Source organism: Eubalaena glacialis, chromosome 7 (genome assembly GCF_028564815.1).
Source record: "Eubalaena glacialis isolate mEubGla1 chromosome 7, mEubGla1.1.hap2.+ XY, whole genome shotgun sequence".
Lineage (NCBI taxonomy): Eukaryota > Metazoa > Chordata > Mammalia > Artiodactyla > Balaenidae > Eubalaena > Eubalaena glacialis.
Genome location: NC_083722.1, coordinates 56,746,179 through 56,771,675, shown reverse-complemented (window position 1 = coordinate 56,771,675; position 25,497 = coordinate 56,746,179). Strand labels below are relative to the sequence as shown.

The 25,497-nt window shown below is 36.3% G+C and overlaps 1 protein-coding gene and 1 pseudogene across 5 annotated transcripts in view; both read right to left on the bottom strand.

Moving 5' to 3' along the window:
* Nucleotides 1–25,497, bottom strand: part of ZCWPW2 (zinc finger CW-type and PWWP domain containing 2) — a 164,554-nt gene that overhangs the window by 112,959 nt on the left and 26,098 nt on the right. The gene's annotated exons all lie outside the window — the stretch shown is intronic.
* Nucleotides 20,157–21,120, bottom strand: LOC133094898 (SIN3-HDAC complex-associated factor-like; annotated as a pseudogene).

Below are 25,497 nucleotides of genomic sequence, written 5' to 3'. Positions count from 1 at the left end.
TCAACATCCATTTATGATAAAAGCCCTGCAGAAAGTAGGCATAGAGGGAACTTTCCTCAACATAATAAAGGCCATATATGACAAACCCACAGCCAACACTGTTCTCAATGGTGAAGAACTGAAACCATTTCCACTAAGATCAGGAACAAGACAAGGTTGCCCACTCTCACCACTATCATTCAACATAGTTTTGGAAGTGTTAGCCACAGCAATCAGAGAAGAAAAAGAAATAAAAGGAATCCAAATCAGAAAAGAAAAAGTAAAGCTTTCACTGTTTGCAGATGATATGATACTATACATAGAGAATCCTAAAGATGCTACCAGAAAACTACTAGAGCTAATCAATGTATTTGGTAAAGTAGCAGGATACAAAATTAATGCATAGAAATCTCTTGCATTCCTATACACTAATGATGAAAAATCTGAAAGTGAAACTAAGAAAACACTCCCATTTACCATTGCAACAAAAAGAATAAAATATCTAGGAATAAACCTACCTAAGGAGACAAAAGACCTGTATGCAAAAAATTATAAGACACTGATGAAAGAAACTAAAGATGATACAGATAGATGGAGAGATATACCATGTTCTTGGATTGGAAGAATCAACATTGTGAAAATGACTCTACTACCCAAAGCAATCTACAGATTCAATGCAATCCCTATCAAACTACCACTGGCATTTTTCACAGAACTAGAACAAAAAATTTCACAATTTGTATGGAAACACAAAAGACCCCGAATAACCAAAGCAATCTTGAGAACGAAAAATGGAGCTGGAGGAATCAGGTTCCCTGACTTCGGACTATATTACAAAGCTACAGTAATCAAGACAGTTTGGTACCGGCACAAAAACAGAAACACAGATCAATGGAACAGGATAGAAAGTCCAGAGATAAACCCACGCACATATGGTCACCTTATCTTTGATAAAGGAGGCAAGCATATACAGTGGAAAAAAGACAGCCTCTTCAGTAAGTGGTGCTGGGAAAACTGGACAGGTACATGTAAAAGTATGAAATTAGAACACTCCCTAACACCATACACAAAAATAAACTCAAAATGGATTAAAGACCTAAATGTAAGGCCAGACACTATCAAACTCTTAGAGGAAAACATACGAAGAACACTCTGACATAAATCACAGCAAGATCCTTTTTGACCCAACTCCTAGAGAAATGGAAATAAAAACAAAAATAAACAAATGGGACCTAATGAAACTTAAAAGCTTTTGCACAGCAAAGGAAACCATAAACAAGACCAAAAGACAACCCTCAGAATGGGAGAAAATATTTGCAAATGAAGCAACTGACAAAGGATTAATCTCCAAGATTTACAAGCAGCTCATGCAGCTCAATAACAAAAAAACAAACAACCCAATCCCAACATGGGCAGAAGACCTAAATAGACATTTCTCCAAAGAAGATATACAGATTGCCAACAGACACATAAAAGAATGCTCAACATCATTAATCATTAGAGGAATGCAAATCAAAACTACAATGAGATAGCATCTCACAACGGTCAGAATGGCCATCATCAGAAAATCTAGAAATAATACATGCTGGAGAGGGTGTGGAGAAAAGGGAACCCTCTTGCACTGTCGGTGGGAATGTAAATTGATACAGCCACTATGGAGAACAGTATGGAGGTTCCTTAAAAAACTAAAAATAGAACTACCATACGACGCAGCAATCCCACTACTGGGCATATACCCTGAGAAAACCATAATTCAAAAAGAGTCATGTACCAAAATGTTCATTGCAGCTCTATTTACAATAGCCAGGACATGGAAGCAACCTAAGTGTCCATCATAGGATGAATGGATAAAGAAGATGTGGCACATATATACAATGGAATATTACTCAGCCATAAAAAGAAATGAAATGGAGGTATTTGTAATGAGGTGGATGGAGTTAGAGTCTGTCATACAGAGTGAAGTCAGAAAGAGAAAAACAAATACAGTATGCTAACACATATATATGGAATCTAAGGGAAAATAAAGGTCATGAAGAACCTAGTGGCAAGACGGGAATAAAGACACAGACCTACTAGAGAATGGACTTGAGGATATGGGGAGGGGGAGGGGTAAGATGTGACAGGGTGAGAGAGTGGCATGGACATATATACACTACCACATGTAAAACAGATAGCTAGTGGGAAGCAGCCACATAGCACAGGGAGATCAGCTCGGTGCTTTGTGACCTCCTAGAGGGGTGGGATAGGGAGGGTGGGAGGGAGGGAGACACAAGAGGGAAGAGATATGGGAACATATGTATATGTATAATGGATTCACTTTGTTATAAAGCAGAAACCAACACACCATTGTAAAGCAATTATACTTCAATAAAGATGTTAAAAAAAAAAAAGAATACAAAGGAATACAAAAAAATAAAAGATTAGTTGACCCATATATATGTAGGTTCATTTCTGGTCTCCTTATTCTGTTCCATTGATCTGTGTCTGTTTTTATGTCAATACCATACCATTTTGATCACTATAGTTTTGTAAGATAGTTTGAAATTAGGAAGTAGAATGCCTCCAACTTTGCTCTTCTTGCTCAAGACTGCTTAGCTATTCGGGGTTTCATATGATTCCACACAAATTTTAGGGTTATTTTTTCTATTTCTGTGAAAAATGCCATTGGAATTTTGATAGGGATTGCATTGAATCTACAGATTATTTTGGTTTGTATGGATATTTTAACAATACTAATTCTAATCCATGAACATGGAATATCTTTCCACTTACTTGTGTCTTCTTCAATTCCTTTCATCAATGTTTTATAGTTTTAAGTTTACAGATCTTTCACCTCCTAGGTTAAATTTATTACGTAGCATTTTATTAACACAACTGTAAATTAGATTGTTTTCTTAATTTCTTTTCCAGAGAGTTTGTAGTCAATGTATAGAAATGCAACTCATTTCTCTTTGTTGATTTTGTATCTTGCAACTTTACTGATTTCTTAACAATTTTTTGATGGCATTCTCAGGGTTTTCTATATATGAGATCATGTATTCTGCAGAGACAATTTTACTTCTTCGTTTCTGATATGGATGCTTTTATTTATCTTCCTTGCCTAACTGCCCTGGCTAGAACTTCCAGTACTATGTTGAATGAAAGTGGTGAGAGTGGCTACCCTTGTCTTATTCCTGATCCTAGATGAAAAGCTTTCAGTTTTCACTAGTGAGTATGCTGTTAACTGTGAGCTTGTTATATATGGCTATCATTTTGTTGACCTACATTCCTTCCATACCCAATTTGTCAAGAGCTTTTGTCATCAAAGGGTACTGCCTTTTGTCAAATTCTTTCTCTACATCTATTGAGATGATAACATGATTATTTTCCCCTTCATTATGGTGTATCATGTTTATTGATTTGACTATAAATGTCAAATCAATGGATGGTTTATGTTAAACCATCCATGCATCTCGTGAATAAATTCCACTTGATCCTGGTATATGATCCTTTTTAATGTGCTGTTGATTCTGTTTGCTAGTATTTTTGTTGAGGATTTTTGCATATATGTTCATCAGGGATATTGGCCTGTACTTTCCTTTTCAGTAATGTTCTTTTCTGATCTTGGTATCAGGTAATCCTGGGCTTGTAAAATGAGTTTGGAATTGTTCTCTCCTCTTCAGCTTTTTGAAAGAGTTTGAGAAGGAATTACCACTAATTATTCTTTAAATGCTTGGTAGAATTCATCAGTAAAGCCATCTGGTCCTAGACTTTTCTTTGTTGGGGGAATTTTTGATTACCGATTCAATCACCTTACTTGTTATTGGTCTGCTCAAATTTTCTATTTCTTCACAATTCAGTCTTGGAAGGTTGTATGTTTCTAGCAATTTCTCCAACCTTCTATGTTATCCAATTTGGGGGCATATAATTGTTCACAGTAGTCTCTTATGATCCTTTGTATTTCTGAGGCATCAGTTTTAATCAGTTGTAAATTTTCCTCTTTCATTTCTGATTTTGAGTCTTCTTTTTTTCTGTTAGTCTAGTTAAAGGTTTGTCAATTTTGTTTATCTTTTCAAAAAAAACAACTCTTAGTTTCATTGATCTTTTCTATTATCTTTCTAGTCCCTCATTTATTTCTGCTCTGATCTGTGTTATTTCCTCCTACTAAATTTAGGCTTAGTAGTTCTTTTTTTTCTAGTTTTTTCTGGAGTAAAGTTAGTTTGTTTGAGATCTTTCTTCTTAATGTAGACATTTATCACTATAAACTTCCCTCTTAGAATCACTTTTGCTGTATGCTATAATTTTATTATGTTACGTTTCATTTTCATTTGTCTCAAGACATTTTTTGACTTCTCTTTTGATTTCTTCTTTGACCAACTGTTTGTTCAGGAGCATGTTGTTTATTCTCCACATATTTGTGAATTTTCCAGTTTTTCTCCTGCAATTGATTTCTAGTTTCATACCATTACTGTCAGAAAAGATGCTTGATATGATTTCAATCTTCTTATATTTGTTAAGACTAGTTTTGTGGTCTAACATATGATCTATCCTGGAAGATGTTCCATGTACATTTGAGAAGAATGTGCATTCTGCTGCTGTTAGATGGATGTTCTGTATATGTCTGTGAGATTCTTTTCATCTAAAGTATAATTTAAGTCCAGTGTTTCCTTATTTTCTGTCTGATCTATTCATTGTTCAAAGTGGACTACCGAGATCCCCTATTATTATTGTATTGCTGTCTATTTCTCCCTTCAAATCTGTTAATATTTGCTTTATAAATTTAGACACTCCAATATTGAGTGCATAAATACTTTCAACTGCTAAATTCTCTTGATGAACTGACCTCTTTATCATTATATAACAACCTTGACTCTTTTTACAGTTTTTTTACTTCAATTCTATTTTGTCTGATACAAGAATAGCTATTGCTGCTCTCTTTTGCTTTCCACTTGTGTGGAATATCTTTTCCCATCCCTTCACTTTCAGTCTACAACTAGAGAATTAGTCCATTTACATTTGAAGTAATTTTTAACAAGTAAAGACTTACTATTGCTCTTTTGTTAATTCTTTTCTGGGTGTTTTGTAGGTCCTTTGTTCCTATTTTCTTCTCTTTCTCTCATCTTTTATGATTTGATGATTTTCTGTGGTACACTTTGATTCTTTTCACATTATCTTTTGTATATCTACTATACATTTTTACTTTGAGGCTTGCCTAAAACATCCTATAGTTATAACAGTCCATTTTAAGCTGATAACTTCAATAACATACAAAAGCTCCACACATTTACTCTCTGTTCCCACATTTTATGTTTTTGATGTCATAATTCCATCTTTTTCTATTACGTGTCCATTAAAAAAGTATTGGAGCTATAGAGATTTTAAATACTTTTTTCTTTTAACCTTTATACCAGATTTATATGTGATTTACACACCACCATCATTATTAGAGTATTTTGAATACAACTTTATATTTACTTTTACCAGACAGTTTTATACCTTTATGTTTTCATATTCCTAATTAGCATCCTTTCATTTCAGCTTAAAGAACTCCTTTAGCATTTCTTGTAATGCAGGTTTACTGGGGATGAATTCCTTCAGCTTTCGTTTGTTTAAGAATATCTTTATTTCCCCTTCAATTCTGAAGGACAACTTTGCCAGAAACAGTATTCTTGGTTGGTAGTTTTCTTTCTTTCATAAGTTCTTTTAGAACTTTGAATATATCATCCCACTCCATATTTTCACTCTTTTTTGTTCTTTTTGCTTTTTGCTCCTCCGATTGGATGAGTTCCAGTGAGTTATCTTCAAGCTCATTGATCCTTTCTTCTGTTTGATTGAGTCTATTGTTGAACTGCTCTTTTGAGTTTTTCACTTCACTTATTCTTCAGCTCTACAATTTCTTTTTAGTATTTTTATATTTCCTCTTTCGGTTAAAATTCTCACTTTGCTCATGCGTTGCTCTCTTGACCTCAGTGAGCATCTTGATGACAAGCATTTTGAATTACCTGACATGTAAATCACTTATCTCCTTTGGTTTTATCACTGGGGTAAGGCAGGAGAAGAAGGCACAGGAAGTTTCCACACGTCCATTCAGGGTCCCACAGAACTTTTAATTATGTGCTCCAACAGCTCCCAGATGCAGGTTAATCAGAACCATTAGGCAGCAGCCAAAAAAGAATATATTTAAATCCCTTCCAGGTAAAAACTGAGACTTGTGTTTTTGCCTGCTCCCTCTGTGATGAGCCTGGGGAGACAATGGCAGGAAGTGCTCACACATCTGTAGGAAATTGCCTACTAGTTTTCTGTGGTGAATGGGGACTTGTGAGTGCCAAGCCCTTTTGGCTCTCTAAGCTAGGTGATTTGGGAGCCAGTCCTTTGAGTGGCAGTCATAAAAGTTGGGGTGCTAGATGCACGGACAAGCTCCTTCCAGGAAGAAGCTGGACACTCACTTTTATCATTGGAGTGAGTGAGGGGAGAGACGGGGAGGGAAGTGCTCACAGCACTTTCAGGCTCCTGGAGGAGCACAATCAGCTTCCAGACACAAGCTGATTAGAAACTCTCAATCCTTGGGCAGCAACTAGAAAAGTATGCAGTCAAACTCATACTGAGAGTATCAGGGAGAAACTAATAACCTTGTGCTTTATCCTGTTCCCTCTGTGTTGAGCCCAGGGGTATAGCCATGGTAAGTACTTACACTTCTGTTTAAAACCACCTGTTTGTTTAATGTGGTCCTGGGGGACTCACAAATGCTGATCCCCACTGGCTCTCAGAGCTAGGTAATTTGGGAGCCAGTTCCTTAGGTAGCAGCCACAAAAGTTGAGGATCTAGCCATGTGGTCCAAACCCTCTACTCCCTAGGGAGAAGCTGGTAGTTGGGGGTTCCCTCCTGATTGCAAGAAGAAGGTTTACAGCATGAATGTATCTTAGCTTTCTTACTCATTTCAATGTAGGTATTTTCTCAGTCACCCAATGTGTAGAGTAACTCAATTAGTTTTTATTTAATTTATTTAATTTATTTATTTATTTTTGGCTGCATTGGGTCTTCATTGCTGCACACATGCTTTCTCTATTTGCGTCAAGTGGGGGCTACTCTTCGTTGCAGTGTGCGGGTTTCTCATTGCGGTGGCTTCTCTTGTTGTGGAGCACAGGCTCTAGGCATGCAGGCTTCAGTAGTTGTGGCACGCGGGCTTGGTAGTTGTGGTTCGTGGGCTCTACAGCACAGGCTCAGTAGTTGTGGCATGCAGGCTTAGTTGCTCTGCGACATGTGGGATCTTCCCGGAGCAGAGCTCAAACCTGTGTCCCCTGCATTGGCAGGCAGATTCTTAACCACTGTGTCACCAGGGAAGTCCCTCAATTAGTTTATATATTTCTCTCCAAAGGAATTGATTTGCATGTAGCTGTTCATTCAGTGCATCTGTGGGAGGCAGAAAAGTCAGAAGCCTCATATTCTGCTATCTTGCTGATGTCCTTTGTATTTTGTTTTCTTTATTTTTAATTAGCTCCAGGAAAATATTAAACAATAGTACTAATAGCAGACATCTTTATCTTGTGACGTTGACAAAACTGAAAAACAACAGTACTAATAGCAGACATCTTGTGACTTTGACAAAACTGAAACATAGATCTGGTCATCAAAAATGGAAGAAATTAAAGTTATCTTTGTCAAGGCTTTCCTTTAGTTTTATGTTCCAGAACACTATCACACCGTCATCCATCCTCCATGAGCCCCCACTGTGCGCTGCAAACAATGTAGTAGTAGGAGGAGATATGTTGGCCACTGGCCAAAACTCAAATATAAAGAGAGATGAGGGAGATTCTAAGTCCAAGGCAGGTATTGGGGAGAACTAAGCTGAGGGTACGGAGTTGGGGTACAGTTCTACAAACAGTGAAATTATCCATTACATGTTCATTCAAGAACCTTCTATTTATATTTATTATTTAATAAGAAAAATAGGCCTTATTAGTATTTAATATCAAATGACACAAGAATCCTCACTCAGACCACATATAAGTAGGTCATATGCCCTAAACAGGACATGAGGTCTCCTGCTCAAAAGGTGGGAGGTACCACAATGCAGAGTGTTTCACAGAGGTGCCCTTCATTTATCCGTTTATTTTTACCATATTGAAGTTATATTTAACTAGTTAAACAAATTTATGGATTATATTATATAGATTAACTATTCCCCACAAAATGAAGTCACTTTAAAATATTTCTACAAAGAAACATCATATTGAAGAGAATACTAATAATACAAATAATTAAAGTAGAAGAGATATAAAAGAAAGCAAAGCATTACTATCTGTTACTCAACTGCCTAGGAGTCTGTCCATCTTGGAACCATTGGAGAAAACACTCTTAAGTTCACTGGCACCTGCATCAATGGAAAGCTTAGGAAAATCCATTATGATAGCCTATTATAAAATGTTAAGGGGATTAAAAGATTACTTTTAAATGGTAGATAAAGTTTTCAGATTTTCTTAGGAAGTTAGGTCTCACAGTGGATAATACTGAGAAGATAAATTAACACCAAGAAAATGTCATTATTACTTAAATAGTGATACTCATTTTCAATTGTATCGAACTTAAACCTCTTGGTATTTTAGATTTGACACAGTTTATCCAGGCTAATAGAATTTATAATACAGATTATAAAATACTTATTCTTTTCAAACCAGATTCTCATTATTTCTATTACCTTTTCTCCAACACTTGGTTGGTTTTCAAAATTACTGCCACATCCAGAAGGTGCAAATGAAGAGGAGAAAGAGAATGTGGTCAAGAGAGTGCTAGAATCTTTGAGGGGGGTCCCTATAAAATCATGCCTTAAGTTAATAACCAAGTAGGGGACATAAATACATGCCTATTGACAAAAGCAAAGCTGTGCTAAGTAAACTTGCTTTACTCAGCTTCTGTTTTTAATTTTTTATTTCATAACTTAGCTAACATATTAAACTAGAGAATTCAGAAGAAAATTTAAAAATTACATTTGGAAAATAGAAAACATTGAATGTTTATTCAAAATCATACAGGCAAAAGTTTAGACTATACATTAGTTTATTTATTCATTCATTTAATGCAATAATTATGAATGGTTATAGACACTCAATTTTCAGTCAGACAGCACTACCACTTTTTACTTCACAAATTAGTTAACTGCTTCTCTGGGGATAATAAGAGTACCACCACTCTGGAACCTCTTTTATAAGGATACTAATCCCATTCATAAAGGCTCTGACTTTATGATTTAATCACCACCCAATGGCTCTACCTCCGAATGCCATCACACCGGGTGTTAGGTTTCAGTAGGAATTTGAGGGGACACAAATATTCAGTCTACAGCATTCCATCTCTGGCCCCCCACAATTCATGTTCCTCTCACATGAAAAATACACTTATTCCATTCCCAACAACTCCCAAAAGTCTTAACTCCTTCCAATATCAACTCAAAAATCTAAAGTCCAAAGTCTCATCTAAATATCACCTAAATCAGATATGAGTGAGACTGAAGGCAGGATTCATCCTGAGGCAAATTCCTCTCCAGCTGTGAACCTGTGAAATCAAATGTGTTCCGTGCTTCCAAAATACAACGGTGGGACAGGCATAGGATACTCATTCCCCCTCCAAAGGGAGAAATAAGAAAGAAAGGAGTGACAGGTCCTGAGCAAGTCTAAACATTAATGCTGGATAATAACCTTCTTTGACTCTGTGCTCTGCCCTCTAGGCACAATGGGCTGTGGACCCCTTCCAGACCCACTGGGGCTTGGGTCCCACCCCCACAGTTTTGCCAGGTAGGGGTTGGGCCTCCTAGGCTATAGGTGGCCTTACCCCTTGGCTTTGAGCAGCCCACACAGTAGCTCTCACAGGTTAGAGTCAGGTGCCTGTGGCTCAGCTGGGCTTTACTGGCCTGGTGTCATGAGGGCGGCTCCAACCCACAGCTCCACTGGGCAATGGAGATAAGTCAAGAAAACTTACTTAGTCAAGAGAGGCTAAGCTGTACCTTCAAAACTTTGCTTAGATATTTCCTCAGCCAAATATCCACTTTCATTACAAGTTCCACCTTCCAGGAAACACTAGACATGAACACAAATCAGCCAAGTTTTTGCCACTTTATAACAAGGATCACCTTTTCTCCATTGTTCAATAACATGTTCCTCATTTCCATATGAGACCTTATCAGAATGCCCCCTTTGCATCCACATTTCTATCAAAATTCTGTTCAATATTACTTAGGTATTCTCCAAGAAGACTGAAGCTTTTCTACAGTTCTCGCCTTTTCTTTCTGGGCTCTCATCAGAATTGCCCTTAATGGTCCATCCATTCATGGCAATGTAGGCTTTTTCTAGCATGAAACTCAAGACTCTTCCAGCCTCTACCCATCACCCAGTTCCAAAGCCACTTCCACATTTTTAGGTATTTATTACCCTCACTTCCCAGTACCTATTTCTAACTTTGTCTGTTTGGGCTGCTATAACAAAAATACCAGACCAGGTGACATATAAACAAAGTGACTTATAAACAACAGAAATTTATTTCTCACAGGTCTGGAGGCTGGGAAGTCCAAGATCAAGGCACTGACATATTTGGTGTCTGGTAAGAACCCACGTGCTGGTTCATAGATGGCCGCCTTTTTGTGGTAACCTCATTCGGAGGAGGGGGCAGGGTACTTTCCGGGCTCTCTCTTATAAGTGTATTAATTCCATTCATGAGAGCTCTGCCCTCACTATATAATCATCTCCCAAAGGCTCCACCTCCTAATACCATCACATTTTAGGGGGACACAAACATTCAGTCTATAGCAATAATCAATCAAACACATGTTGGTTTTGAAAGAGAGGGGAAGGTTCTTAGTGGTAAGGGGAGATGGTGGCAGATCAATTTTAGATTTCCATTTTGGGCAAATGAGCGAACAGTGGAGTTAATAACCAAGTAGGGGACATAAATACAGAGCAAGCTTGGGGTTTGGGGAACAGAAATAATATGTTCTTTTTGGTCTTGAGTTTAAAATACTTGTGAGTCTGCTAGATAGGCAATATGAAATATGGGTCTATTCCTCTAGAGAAAAATTCTAGAGTCACACAATAGAAAGTCAGAGTATAAACTGGGTACAAGAAACCCTAGGCAACTATTCAATTCTTAAATGCCTGACCATCTGGTTTTTACCAAATGTTTCTCTCAAAGGAGACCAAAGATTTTCTAATCACATAATCCAAAGGCTTATTCTTAAACTTCTAACCACTACTGATTCCTTTACTGGTTGCTCTTTCTCTCCCTAGTCCCTGAATGTAGGCCTTTCCAAGGTTCTGTCTTCAAACTTCTCTTTTTACATTCTCTTCCTTGGGGACTTCACTCAAATAGCTTTGACCCTCTCTTCCATGCAAATAGCTGCCAAATCTCCATCTCTCATCCCTGAACTCCATCTCAAGTCTCACAATCACCTACATTTCAAATAATTTTGACACCTGGATTTACTCAAGCACAGTGAACTTGGGCCAAATTGGGTTCTCTTTTCCTTCAAAACAGTTTCTCTTCCCCAATACTGTTACCTAGACTCAAATTTCACCCAGGGTCAACTTTGACACTGCCTACTTCCTCATCCCCTCCATTTAAATGGTTGTCATTTTGTTACAAGTTACAAAACTAAAAAGGTTTCTGTGCTGTGTTCCCACCTTTCCAATCTTATTGCTACCAACCCAGCTCAGTTCCTCATCAGTTCATTTAGACTGCTATAAACAGCCTACTAACCATCTGTCTACTTTCTCTCTCCCCATATTCTTTCAACTCATTGATAACAGATTAATCTTATAAACTCCCAATAATTGGTCCTCTTGCTAAAAAAATATTGTTTGACATTGCTAACATAATTGGAAGTAAGTTCCCCACTTTGGTTTTGAATTCTCCACAATGTAACTCTATAGTGAAGTAGTTAAGAGTACAGATTTTATTACCAGTCAGACCTAGATTAAGATCTAAGAACATCAACTTAACAGCTGTATCATCTTGGGCAAATCATTTAATATCTTTTCATCTGGAAAGTAGGAATAATACTAGCACCATCTCAGAGTGTTCTGAAAGCTCAATAAAATAATGCATGCAGGGTACGTGACAAGAAGCACAGCATGCAGTAGGTGCTCATTAAATGGTTGCTAGCATTACTTTCTTCTCTTCATCTTCCAAACAGCATCAACTTAAATTATTTGATATTTCCCAAACATATCCAATGTATTCTGTCTCTATACCTTTGCTCCTGTTTTTCTCCTTACTCTATCATAACCTATAAATTACCTACTTTCAAGACCCACTTCAGATACCATGTCTTTCAAGAAGTCTTCCTGGATATCCTAAACCAGTTGCAATTTTTCCCTGCTTGACGTTCATGTCCTCTCAACTTCTGGTATTTACAACATTCTCCGACATTATATAATGAAGTTTACTGCCTAATTCCCACCACTAGACTGTAACCTCTCTGAGGACAGAGATACTATTTTTGAATCTCCAGCAATAAATGAGTTCATGATGGAAACATGGTTCTCTGTCTGTTGATCCCCAAATGCCTAAATAGTACTTTACATGCAGGAATCATTCATATCACTTCCCTAATTTTGCTCAATTTCTTCTATGTGTCTGTGGAGCATCTGGAACTGGTTAAATATACTAACGGATGGGAAAGGGGTTAGTGAGCCATTTTTTATCTATAACAATACATTACAATGCATTACTAGTTAAATGGAATTTATTAAAGAGAACACCAAGGTCTGTAGAACCCCACTAAACAGTTCTAAATAACTTAATATAGTATAATTATTATAGATATTTGTAACATTAAAGTGAAATTCATGAGCTAAATACAGATTTTATATAAATTCTCCAAAGATTTCTGTATTTCATGAATGCTATTTTAGAATGTTATAGCAGAGTCTGAAAAAAATTAGAAAATAAGATCAATTCTTCTTGAACTGAAATATCACACAGTTCCATTGTTCAACAGAACAAATGTCTTAAAGATGGAGTATAGCCAATGTGAATTCTTATGAAGCATCACTTATTACAATGTATATGTACTTTATGACTGATGTATCCCAGATGGTAGAATTACAACATATCCAAGGAGTTCTGAATAATCTCAGAATTTAATAAGACAGTGTGAATAAATAAATACAGAATAGGAAAGAAGATAAATGGCTACTTATAATAGAAATTGTTTTGTTTGTATGTGAATGAGAAAAATGACTGTTCCTTCAAACAAAAAAACTTGCCATTCTTCTTTTGTTCTCCAACATTGTTGTTACAGGAAGTGCATATATTTTTAACCACAGACTAACCCAGATGATGCAACTCTTTTTGGTTTGAGAAAAGTATCTGTATCACTATCTTCAGAGTTGGGGTGTTTCAGCATTAACATTTCAATTTTCATCATTCCCATTTCTAACCAATAATTGAATGACTACAACACTGAACCTGCCTACTTCCAAAAAGAATTTGAAGTGAAAGTAAGATAATTTTAATATTATGGACTAAAATTTCATAATATTCAAGAGACAGTAGAAAAAGATCAGGACTTAAGAGTCAAAAATGTAGTTTCTAATCTTGACTATGCAACTTCCTAGCTCTATAATTTCAAGAGGGCCTCAATGTTCTTATCTGTAAGGTAAAGAGAGTAGGGCTAGATGATCTCTAAAAATTTGTCCTGCTTTCATATTTCTTGATTTTTCCATTCTGATTGTTCTTCGTCGAAAGTCCTCTACTCCTCTTGTTGGATTATCAGCTACTCTGCTATATTCTTTTCAGCCATGTATCAGAGTCCAAATTTCACCAGCCACCCTTTCATCACATTTGTGTTATGTCTTGTCAGCTCTGAAGATTTGTTAAACCTTTTTAGCTTTGCAGTATGTGCTGGTTTTCAGTGTTTATTCTGTCTTCAGATCACATACAATCTCCCTTAACTTAGCAATCATATTAGTCTAAAAGCTGTATTTCTTGTCCATCATTAACATCCAACACTCTTCATCACTTTCAATTCCCATCTGGAGTCTTCAGTCTGATATCTTCCATCATCTTTCATGAAAGATGCTTTGATCACTATCTTCAAGACAATTAAATATGGCAGATATGAATTCCCTTTGGCAAATGTGCATAACGTGTTTCACTGTCCTTCCCACCTAAGCAGCCCAATATAATGTTATCAGCTCTGAAGCCAGGCAGTCTAAAAGGAGTCCAGAATCTACCAATTACTACTTTTATAACTTTGGGAAAGACATTTAACCTCTTATAATTTTATCTGTAAAATTATTATTTTATACAGAGGTTACAAAAAAAATTTTTTTTAAATTAGTATATGTAATAAAGAACAGTGATAGTAACAAAAGTGCTTTTGTGCTAGGGACAGTCAAGTTTGGAAGTCCCCCCAATACTTCCAGAGTTGTAAATTTTTTCTTTTTCATTCTTTGGAAGATTCCATGAAAAAAACCCGAAATACAGAGAAGGAAGTTAAGATCTATAGTAGCAAAAAAGGATAGGAGTTCTACTGGGATGAATCTGAAGACACTATATATCAACCTAGCAAAGTTGAAAACTATTTAAGTCTACAATTTTAAGATGGTAAAGAATTATTTGAAATTCTCATATACTACTGACAAAAGTGTAAATTGGTAGAAACTTTGGGAGGGAAATTTTGAAATATGTAACAAGAGCCTTTAAAATGTATCCATATAGTAACAGTATTTCATCAAAGTAAATTGCTGATTTGGATAACTACATTATAGTCATGTAATAATAAAAATAATTCCTTGTTTTTGGAAATAGCATACTGAAGTATCAACTGGTATACTGAAGTATCAAGTGGTAGAGAAAGATCGATTCTGCAACTTACTCTTTGTAAAGATTGTATTCTTTGCTGTGTGTGGTCAGCCCCTCTGGCACCAACACGCTGCACATGCAAGCTGCCATTCCTATGGCACCTGTGATCTGGGAATGGGGGATAGTGGCTGGGTGTTAAAACTAACCATCGTTAGTTTTATGTGTCAGCTTGGCTGGGTCAGGGTACCTAGATATTTGGTCAAATATTATTCTGGATGTTGCTGTGAAGGAGTGTTTTTTAAATGAGATTAACATTTAAATTGATGGGCTTTGAGTAAAGCAGATTACCCTTCACAATATGGATGGATCTCATCTAATCAAAGACCTTAATAGAAAAAAACTGACCTCTCCCAAGCAAGAAGGAATTTTGCCAGCAGAACTGCCTTTGGACTTGAAATGCAACTCTCCCCTGAGTCTCTAGCCTGCTGGCCTACCCCATCAGATTTTGGACTTATTAAGATACCACAATCATATGAGCCAGCTCCTTAAAATAAATCTTTCTCTCTCTCTCTGTATACACACACACACACACACACACACACACAAACACACACACACACATCCTGTTGGTTCTGTTCCTCCAGAATTACCCTAACACGTGGGAAAGTAAAAACATCACATAACTCACTTACTGAAATTTAGCAGCTGCTTTCTTTAGTAAGCACTCTTCTGGGTATTGTCAAGTTTTTATTAGACTCCAAAATTAGATTCCAGAGATCCAAAAAAGTTAATTCTAACAGTTTTTTCCAGTTTAATCATTGCTTTAGTGCCATTTTCAGTAATATCACCACAACTTACTCTTAAATGATTCAATATATATTTCCAAATATATATTGAATATATATTCCCAAATCATTATTTTCAAATGTTAACATTGAGAATATTTGGGAAATCTGCGTGTAAAGCAACTGGAAATTCTTTCTTATATTCTTGAAACTTTTCTATGAGTCTGAAATTAAATAAAAATAAAATGGTTTTTAAAAATGTAGCTATCTTGGTGACTGGTTCAAGATGGAAGACTGAATACATGCCAGAGTCTTCTCATGCCACCCCAGGTGCCAGGAAATTACAGAAGAGTATATATCCTAAAAGATGTAATTAAAAAAAAAAAAGCAAGCAGTACCCCCATGTCTCCAGAAACTATGAGGAAGCCTTTCATGAAAGAAAATAGATGGGAATGAAGAGAAGGAAGCCACAGCCCCAAACACCCACAGAAAAAAACTCCCACAAAGATGGAAGCTGGTCCAAGGCTGTGCTAAGATAATGAATGCATGAGGGGTCTGGGAAAACTAAGAGAGTGACTGGCTGGAGTACTAAAGTAGAGCATACAGGGTCACCTCTCTTTGGGCCAGGCTTTACGCAACAGACACGTCTATCGTCAGGTAAAGCGGAGATAGCTAATCCTGGGGTGAAGGGGTAAAACAGAAGCTTCAGGAGGCTAGCAACACCCAGGAAAAATAGAGAGTTCTCACTACCCAGAAGAAGCCACTGGCTCACCCCATCCAGGAGCTTTGTCTTAACCACTCTTCCTTCCATATTTGGAGAAAAGCTAAAGTAAACAGAATTCATAAACAATCTCAAGTACGCAGTTGAGCACTCAATCACAATAATCAAAGACAAAATCCAATAATGAGAGAGAGGAAACAAACCTAACAAAAGGAAAAATTCATTACCTATAAAACACAAGTTTAATAAATTAAATAGGATGGCATTTTAGAATATCTACTAACTTCAGAAAGATATGAAAGGATATTCATTTCTTAAAAGAATCAACAGAATATCATGGAAATTTAAATTTTGACCACTGAAATTTTAAAAAATCAATTGATACACTATCAAAATGGTCAAAATAAAAATAAATGAACTGTAAGATTGAGCCAAGGGTTTTTCAAAGAATGCAACCCATTCTTTAAAAATGATGTGTAAGGGACTTCCCTGGTGGCACAGTGGTTAAGAATCCGCCTGCCAGTGCAGGGGACACAGGTTCGAGCCTTGGTCTGGGAAGATCCCACATGCTGTGGAGAACTAAGCCACAACTACTGAGCCTGCGCTCTAGAGCCACAACTACTGAAGCCCACGCATCTAGAGCCCATGCTCCGCAATGAGAGAAGCCACCACAATGAGAAGCCCCCTTCATGCCAGGGAAGGGGATGGTGCTAACCCAGTCGTATATACTGGTGTGGCCCACTGTGAGTTAGGCATGGCAATCCTACGGCTAACTTGCAGCATCTTACAACTGTAACCACCAGTCTTAGATTTCCCTTCAACCTTGAATGCCATGCTGTCAGGACAATGCTAGAATCAAAGTTTTGCCACATCTTATTACTACTATAGTCTGGTCCCTGATCATGCCAGGGGAAATCATGGTGCTTCTCTAATTATTCATTAAAAGTTCCATAGTTCAACAGTCAAGGGCCCTCTAATGGCATTTGCCCTATGGCCTGAATAGATTGTGCTATGCTCTGCTTCAGAGTGGAATGAGGCAGTGGAGGTTCACCATTAAGTTACTGACTCCATCCATGTGAGCGTTCTCTAGTAAACATTGCTGCAGCAAGTCTGATATGTGGGCTGCTTGGCCACTTGCATTGTTTGCATGACATGTCACATTACAGATCAGAGAAGGAAAACCATTACGATCATCTTAATATTTAAGATGATCCCCAAAACATGTGAGAAATTTAACAGTCACTCATGATTTTTACAATAAAAAATAAAGTTCAACCTCAACCCAGCACCATTTATAAAAATAAATTCCAGACTGACTAAACACTAAGGTAAAAAATATCAAACAACATATATAGCATTGAAGTAAAAATGCATTTGTACATAAAATACAAAAAAGTCATAAAAGATTGATAATCTTGAACATGTTGAGATTAAATGTTCTGTGTAACTAAAACTAAAAACAAGTTAAAACCATAAAATAAGTTGAAAGGCAAGAAAAAGACAAGGATGAAATATTTTCAATACATAGACATAGGGATTAATATTCAGAATACATACAGAATGTACTTGGCAGAACAGCTTCATGAAAACAGGGAAGCCTCAAGGGTGCTTTTCTGTTTACATTGTTTTTAAAATTTTGTAATAAGACTAAATGCATTTAATATCCTAGTAAAAGTCTGAGTATCAGTATCTAACAACATAAAAAGCACAAAACAGATTTGTGATTTCTAATATATGATTACAAATTGTATGACCATATACAGTACATTCCACAAGTCAAAAGAGGTAGAAAGGGGGAAAGAAGACCGTGGTTGGGTCTAGTAACAAATAAATACAGAAATAGAGATGATCCACATTAGAGTATATTCTACCAATACCAAGACCAGCCAAAATATACAAAATAAAACTCAAATATTACTCAGGAGAGAGAAGATAATAGCTAAGATTCCTATACTATATCTCAACGGTTACGGGAGCGCCCACCCAACTTCACCATGTAGTTTGTGTGTACTGTGACATGTAGTATGTAGGCTTTTTCAAAAGGACGAAGTATAGAATTTTAATTTTAGATTAATAATTATAAAATTATAGTATACCCATAAAAATGGCTCACTGCTTGTTATTTGTACTAATTTTTAAATCTAGTTTTAAACTTAAGCACTGAGTCACATTTTTATAAGGTAGGCAAAATATTCTTCCCTCATCAGAAAAAGTCTGAACTGGAGACCTTTTTTCCTTGAACTTTTAGAAAAGCTGAAATGAGACGCTTTAAATGAAGATTTTAGAATTGAAGAGCTAGACTTTCAGGATTCACTAATTACCTAATTTCTAATCTCAATGTTTAGAAAGCCTCACTAAAAGAAGTCATCCCCAAACCAGCCCACTCAGGATTAATACATACCTCTTTTCTTCTAATAGAATTTCTTTAATATAAAATGAAAATAAAATCCTAATAGGTTAAAACAAGCCAAATGCCCACTCTGCATGGGTAAATACTTCACAAAGTCAACTGAATCCAGAGCTAAGCCTGAATTGGGCAGGTTCTCAGTGAAGTCATCAGTCATACAATACTAACAAAAGTCAACTATTTACATATTTAGTAAGCCCTCTAAGAAATGTACCCCAAGAGGCAGTAACCTGTATTTTGTGCCATCTTGAAGACATGCACATTTTATTTTTTCATATAGTGTAACATTTCAATAGAATTCATTAGCTACTAGGTGATAATGCTTTGGTACTATTCATACAGGATCCCTTATCTTAAATGATGTTTTCCCAAAGAGGAGCTTTCTTCTCCTCTTTAGAGCTTTCTTCTCCTCTTCTCCTCTTTCCTCTTCCTGCTTTAGAAGTCTCATATAAATTAAACACCCTATCAAATAGTAACACAGAGGGAGGTGACACAGGATGCAAGTCACCTCTCTGTATATTTATTACATTCTCCTTCAAGGCATTTACACTAGAAAGCTTAGTGTGGCTTGATTAATATTTCAGTGGTAAAAGTCTGAGTGATCAGAACCTTGGCAAAACCTGAATTCAAAATTGTTAACAAATACTTCTAGTGACAAGCCTAAGAAATTATTACAAGTTTATTATTATGAGGGAAAACAATCATCTTTGAAAGATGCCTCAACCACTGCTTCTCAATATAGAAGGATAAAACTACATAATTAACCCTATCTCTGTCCCCTGAAATTTCCCTAATTTCATTCATTAGAAGGGGATTTAAAGACTTTTAAGAGCACTTTATAGCAGCATTCGGCTTCCTATGAAATACTCAGTATCTTAAATATTACGTATACTTTTTTCTCTTTTAGTAAACTCAACACTGGCTTTAGAGCTTGTGGAAATGGAGAAAAGAAGAACCAATTCAATACCATCTTAGAAATTGTCTTTTGGCAGAATAGCAAATATCCAAATCAAAAACTGGATAGGAACTGTTAGGGGCTAAATTGTCTCCCTTGACCCCCAATTTACATGTTGAAGTCCTAAACTCCAGTACCTCAGAATAAAACTGTATTTAGAGACAGGGTCTTTAACGAGGTAACTAAATTAAAATGAAGTCATTAGGGTGGGTCTTCATCCAGTCTGAATGGTGTCCTTATCACAAGAGGAAATTTGGACACAGACAAGCACAGAGGGAAGACAATGTGAAGACAGAGGGAGAAGACAAACATCTAGAAAATGAGGAACAGAACCTGACCTCCAGGATCTCAGAAGGAACCAACCCTGCCAACACCTTGATTTCAGACTTCTAGCTTCCAGAACTGTGAGAAAATAAGTTTCTGTTGTTTAAGGCACTTAGTCTGTAGTACTTTGTTATGGCAGCTCTAGAAAACGAATACAGCCACTTCTGTCTTTCCAAAATTTAAATAGATTTTTGTTCCCCGTCTCTATAAGCCTCAGTCATCACCCCTCAGTGGAAATGGGTGGAGGCTCTGGCCCTGCTCCTCCAGCTTCTCAGATGCTGCTTTCTTATTGTTGCAGTAAGGCTTAAACAGATGGGCGTTAAGGAGGACTTCCCCAAAATGCCTTTAGAAATAAACCCACAACATATTTTCTGCCTTTTCCCACACGCGAGATTGAAAGGGAAAGACAGTTGTCTTGTCAAAACCAGAAGCCATATCCATATCAGAGCTGTCGTCTTGAGTGGTAACCGCACGAAAAGGAAGGGCTGGAGAAGTGCTTGATGTGGGGCTGTGGGCATCGGAGTCGAGAGACTGAGGTTCTTCCTGCAGTTTACTGATCTGGTGGCTTCTTTATCCCTTTCCATATACAGTTTCCACTTTTCTTTGGCTTCAAGATAGAGTCTAGACTGGGGATTGCCCTTTTACCTACCATGTGACTCTAGTTTGTTTGTTTTCTATCCTGCTGGCAGCTTTTCCTGTCTTTTCACAAGTAGCACTCAGCCACTGCAGAAGTGCTCTGAAGGAGTCTCCTGGAACTGCAAATAGCTCTAGAAGTCCTTTCAGCATTTACCGTCACTAAAGTGAGAACCGAAGAACCTAGCTCTGCAAATACGGCAGCCTTCTATACTTCAGTACATCTTTGGCTTGTAAAAGTCAACATCTTTTCTTCTAGAAATAGTCTTCCAAAAGCAGCCATTCCATCCTCAGTAACATTCTTGAGGTGTGGCGTGTACACCAGGACATTCCCGACCGCACATCCAGGTCCTCCCTCCTCAACTGCCTTATCTAGGGAGACTGTCTTCTGCAGCTGGTTCTCCATGAGAGTTTTTGGTTTTGCTTCTAACAAAGAAGCAGCACACAGCAGAGCTTCAAAAGCGAGGAAGGGGCAGACTCCATGGCTGTGGGGGAGGTAACTGGAATTACAAGGCGCTGAAGAATGTTTAGTATCTAAATGCATTCTGGACACTTGGTGGGACATATAGGATAAGGAAATAAAGATTAAACATATGGCTTCATCTTCATCTAATAGATTTTTACTGGATTCCTTAGGATTTTCTATTTACAAAATCATGTCATCTGCAAACAAGAGATAATTTTACTTTTCCATTTCCAATCTAAATACCTTTAATTTCAATTTCTTGCCTAACTGCCCTTGTTAGAACCTTCAGTACAATGTTGAATACAACTGGGAAGAGTGGACATTCTTGTTTTGTTTCTTATTTTAAGGGAAACACTCTCATTCTTTCATCATTAAGTATGGTATTATCTGTGAGTTTTGTGTAGGTGCCCTTTCAGACTGAGGACGTTCCCTTCTATTCCTAGTTTGTTGAATTTCTTTTTAAATCAGGAAAATGTGTTGGATTTTGTCAAATGCTTTTTCTGCATCTATTGAAATGATCATGTGGTTTTCTTTATTGTATTGATATACTACATTAATTAATTTTCAGATGTTTAACTTTAAATTCCTAGGACAAATTTCTTTAGTCATTATGTATAATGTTTTTTATACGCTGCTGGATTCGGTTTGCTAGTATTTTGTGGAGAATTTTTGTGTCTACATTTATAAAAGATAATGTTATGTCTGGTTTTGGTATCAAGGCAGACTGATTTGATTTTAAATTCTATGGTGACAAACCTCAAAAGGATACTCAACACTTCTCCATAATCCTACCACAGTTCCCTTTAAATTTACTTTCCCACTCACCCAGACAATTTCTGTCTTGAAAACACTTTTCTGCCTCCCCACCTTAGCAAATGACCCCAGATAGGAAGTATTTCCATGCATTCAATTATTGTTTTCATCTAGGATCAATCATAAGCACACAAACATACACACACACAAAGATTTGAGCTTAGCTCACAGGCTAGGTTAATGCTAAGATATACAAATTTAAGCCTCTTGTGGTGAAAACAGAACTGTTCATCTTCCTTTTATTATATTTCCTGTGCTGTATTTTCCAATATTCTGTATAATGCCATCACAATGCCAAGCTATCAGGGAGTCTTCTGCTCTTACATGCAAAATATACTTGAAATATATTTATCATGTATATTATACAATTATCTGAACCTGGCATTAAAGATACAAATTTTAAAATAGTTTGATTAATAAAAAAATTACAGTAGACTAAACTTTACTAGTATTGTGGCTATTTAATGTTTGTGAGTCTTAACTTTAAATACTTAACATCATAGGTAATGTATTGTTAGAATATGTATCCTGTTAATATGTCCATAATATGGTAAGTTAACAGAAATAGGAAGATTAATATATAAAATAATAATACAATATGCAATTTTTAATACCTCTTTACAATTTTAGACATGATTTAATTGGCATTCTTATAATTACTAATGGCCATAATTAGTGTTATGTAAATTTAAAACTATTCTAAATATTGTTCTATAAAAACTGAATAGTCTATGTTCAAAACTATAACTTTTTATTAAAACAAAACGAGACAGGTATTATTTCAAAGTCTACAGCAACAATAGCCTACTACTGTATAATGAACTGCAACAATTGAGAACTAATTTTTTTAATATAAATTATTTCTGGTAAGTCAAAAGAAAATGTGACACACAAAAAAGGCTTGCAGCTTTTAACTTGACATGACTAAAGTAAAAGTTGCTGAATTCCAGAAAAGAAAGCAGCACAAAAAAATGTCAACAAAAGCATTTACTTGTAGTTTGACTAGATACATTATTGAAGAAAAAAATTTTTAAGAGACAGTTTTCTTGCATTTTCAAACACTGAACATTCTGATAGGCAAATGAACTCTCAAAAACGAAATGGAAACGTTATAAAAATATATATATTAACGCATGTATGTGGAACCTAGAAAAATGGTACAGATGAACCGGGTTGCAGGGCAGAAATTGAGACACAGATGTAGAGAACAAACGTATGGACACCAAGGGGGGAAAACTGCGGTGGGGTGGGGATGGTGGTGTGTTGAATTGGGCGATTGGGATTGACATGTATAAAGTGATGTGTATAAAATTGATGACTGATTAAAAAAAAAAAGTTATAAAAAAATTTATATTGCAATAAGAATCTAAAGGATCTAGAGACATATAATAATGAGAATATAAAGTTGATATTTATATCTTTAAAAACTGCAAATTATTAACAGATGTTAATTTTAAAATGTCAATCTTATATTTATATATCCAGATTAAATATTATGAGGGCGAAAGCAAGATTATAAATGCATATGATGCTATGATTGAAACTATACTGTATCAGCTAGGATTCATTTTGTTGCAACTGACAGCTTAAGCCAAAAAATTAAAAATTAAAAAGGAAAGAAAAAAAACTATTGGCTCATATACCAAAAGTGAGAAGTATGGCTGACATGAGGCATAGCTAAATTCAGGACTAAATCAACACAGAAAAATCAGTAGCATTTCTTTACACCAACAACAAACTATCCAAAAAGGAAACCAAGAAAACGATTTCATTTACAATTGCATCAAAAATAATAAAATACTTAGAAATAAATTTAACCAAGTAAGTAAAAGACCTGTAAAATGAAAACTATAAAACACTGTTGAAAGAAATGGAAGACGACACAAATAAATGAAAAGATATTCAGTGTTCATGGACTGGAAGAACACTGTTAAAATGTCCATATTATGCAAAGTGAGTTACAGATTCAATGCAATCACTATTAAACCCCTGTAACACTTTTTACAAAAATAGAAAAAAAAATTCTAAAATTCATAGAGAACCACAAAAGACCCCAAATAGCCAAAGCAATCTTAAGAAGAACAAGTTAAAGGCCTCACACTTCCTGATGTAAAAAATACATTACAAAGCTACAGTAATCAAAACATTATGCTGCTTGAACAAAGAAAGATATACAGATCAACTGAACAGAACAGAGATATATCCACACATATATGGTCAACTAATCTTCAACAAGGGCATCAAGAATAGATAATGAGGAAAGGACAGTCCCTCCAATAAGTGGGGTTGGGAAACTGAATATCCACATGTAAAAGAATGGCATTGGGCCATTATCTTATGCCATACACAAAAATTAACTCAAAATGGATTAAAGCCTTAAACATAACACCAGAAACTAGAACTTCTAGAAGACAATAGGGGAAAAGCTTCATGACATTAGTCTTGGCAATGATTTCACGGATATAAGCAAAGGCAATAAAAGCAAAAATAGACAAGTAGGACTGTATCAAACTAAAAAACTTTGCACAGCAAAGGAAACAATAAAGTGAAAAGGCAACCTGTGGAATGGGAGAAAATATCTACAAACCATACATCTGATAAGGGATTAATATCCAAAATATATAAGGAGTTCCTACAGCTCAATACCAAAAAAACAAATAACCCGATCAAGAAATGGGCAAAGGACCAGAATAGACATTTTTCCAAAGAAGACATACAAATGGCCAGCAAGTATATGAAAAAATGCTCAATGTCACCAACCATCAGGGAAATGCAAATCAAAACCACAATGAGATATCATTTCACACCTGTTAGGATGGTTATTATCAAAAAGTTAAAGGATGACAAGTGTTGACAAGGATGTGGAGGAAAAGGATATCCTTATACACTGTTGGTGGGAATATATATTGGTCCAGCTATTATGGAAAACAATATGAAGGTTCCTCAAAAAATTAAAAATAGAAGTACCATATAATCCAACAATCCCACTTCTGGATATATATCCAAAGGAAATAAAAGCCTTATCTCAAAGAGGTATCTGCACTCCCATGTCCATTGCAGCATTATCACAATAGCCAAGAAACAGAAACCACTGATGGATGAACGGATAAAGAAATACTGATATATATATAAAGAAATAGTGACATATATAAAAAAGAATTACTGGACTTCCTTGGTGGCCCAGTGGTTAGGAATCCGCCTGCCAATGCAGGGGACATGGGTTTGAGCCCTGATCTGGGAGATCCCACATGCCGTGGAGCAACTAAGCCCGTGCACCGCAACTACTGACCCTGCACTCTAGAGCCCGTGAGCCACAACTACTGAGCCCGCATGCCACAACTACTGAAGCCCGTGCACCTAGAGCCCGTACTCTGCAACAAGAGAAGCTACCACGATGAGAAGCCTGCGCACCGCAACAAAGAGTAGCTCCCACTCGCCACTAGAGAAAGCCCATGCACAGCAATGAAGACCCAATGCAGCCAAAATAAGATAAAGAAAGAAATGAATTTATTTAAAAAAAGAAGAATTATTATTCAGCCTTTAAAAAGGAGGAAATCCTGTCATTTGTGACAACATGAATGAACCCAGAAAGGCATTGTGCTGAATGAAATAAGTCAGGTGCAAAAAGAAAAATACCATATG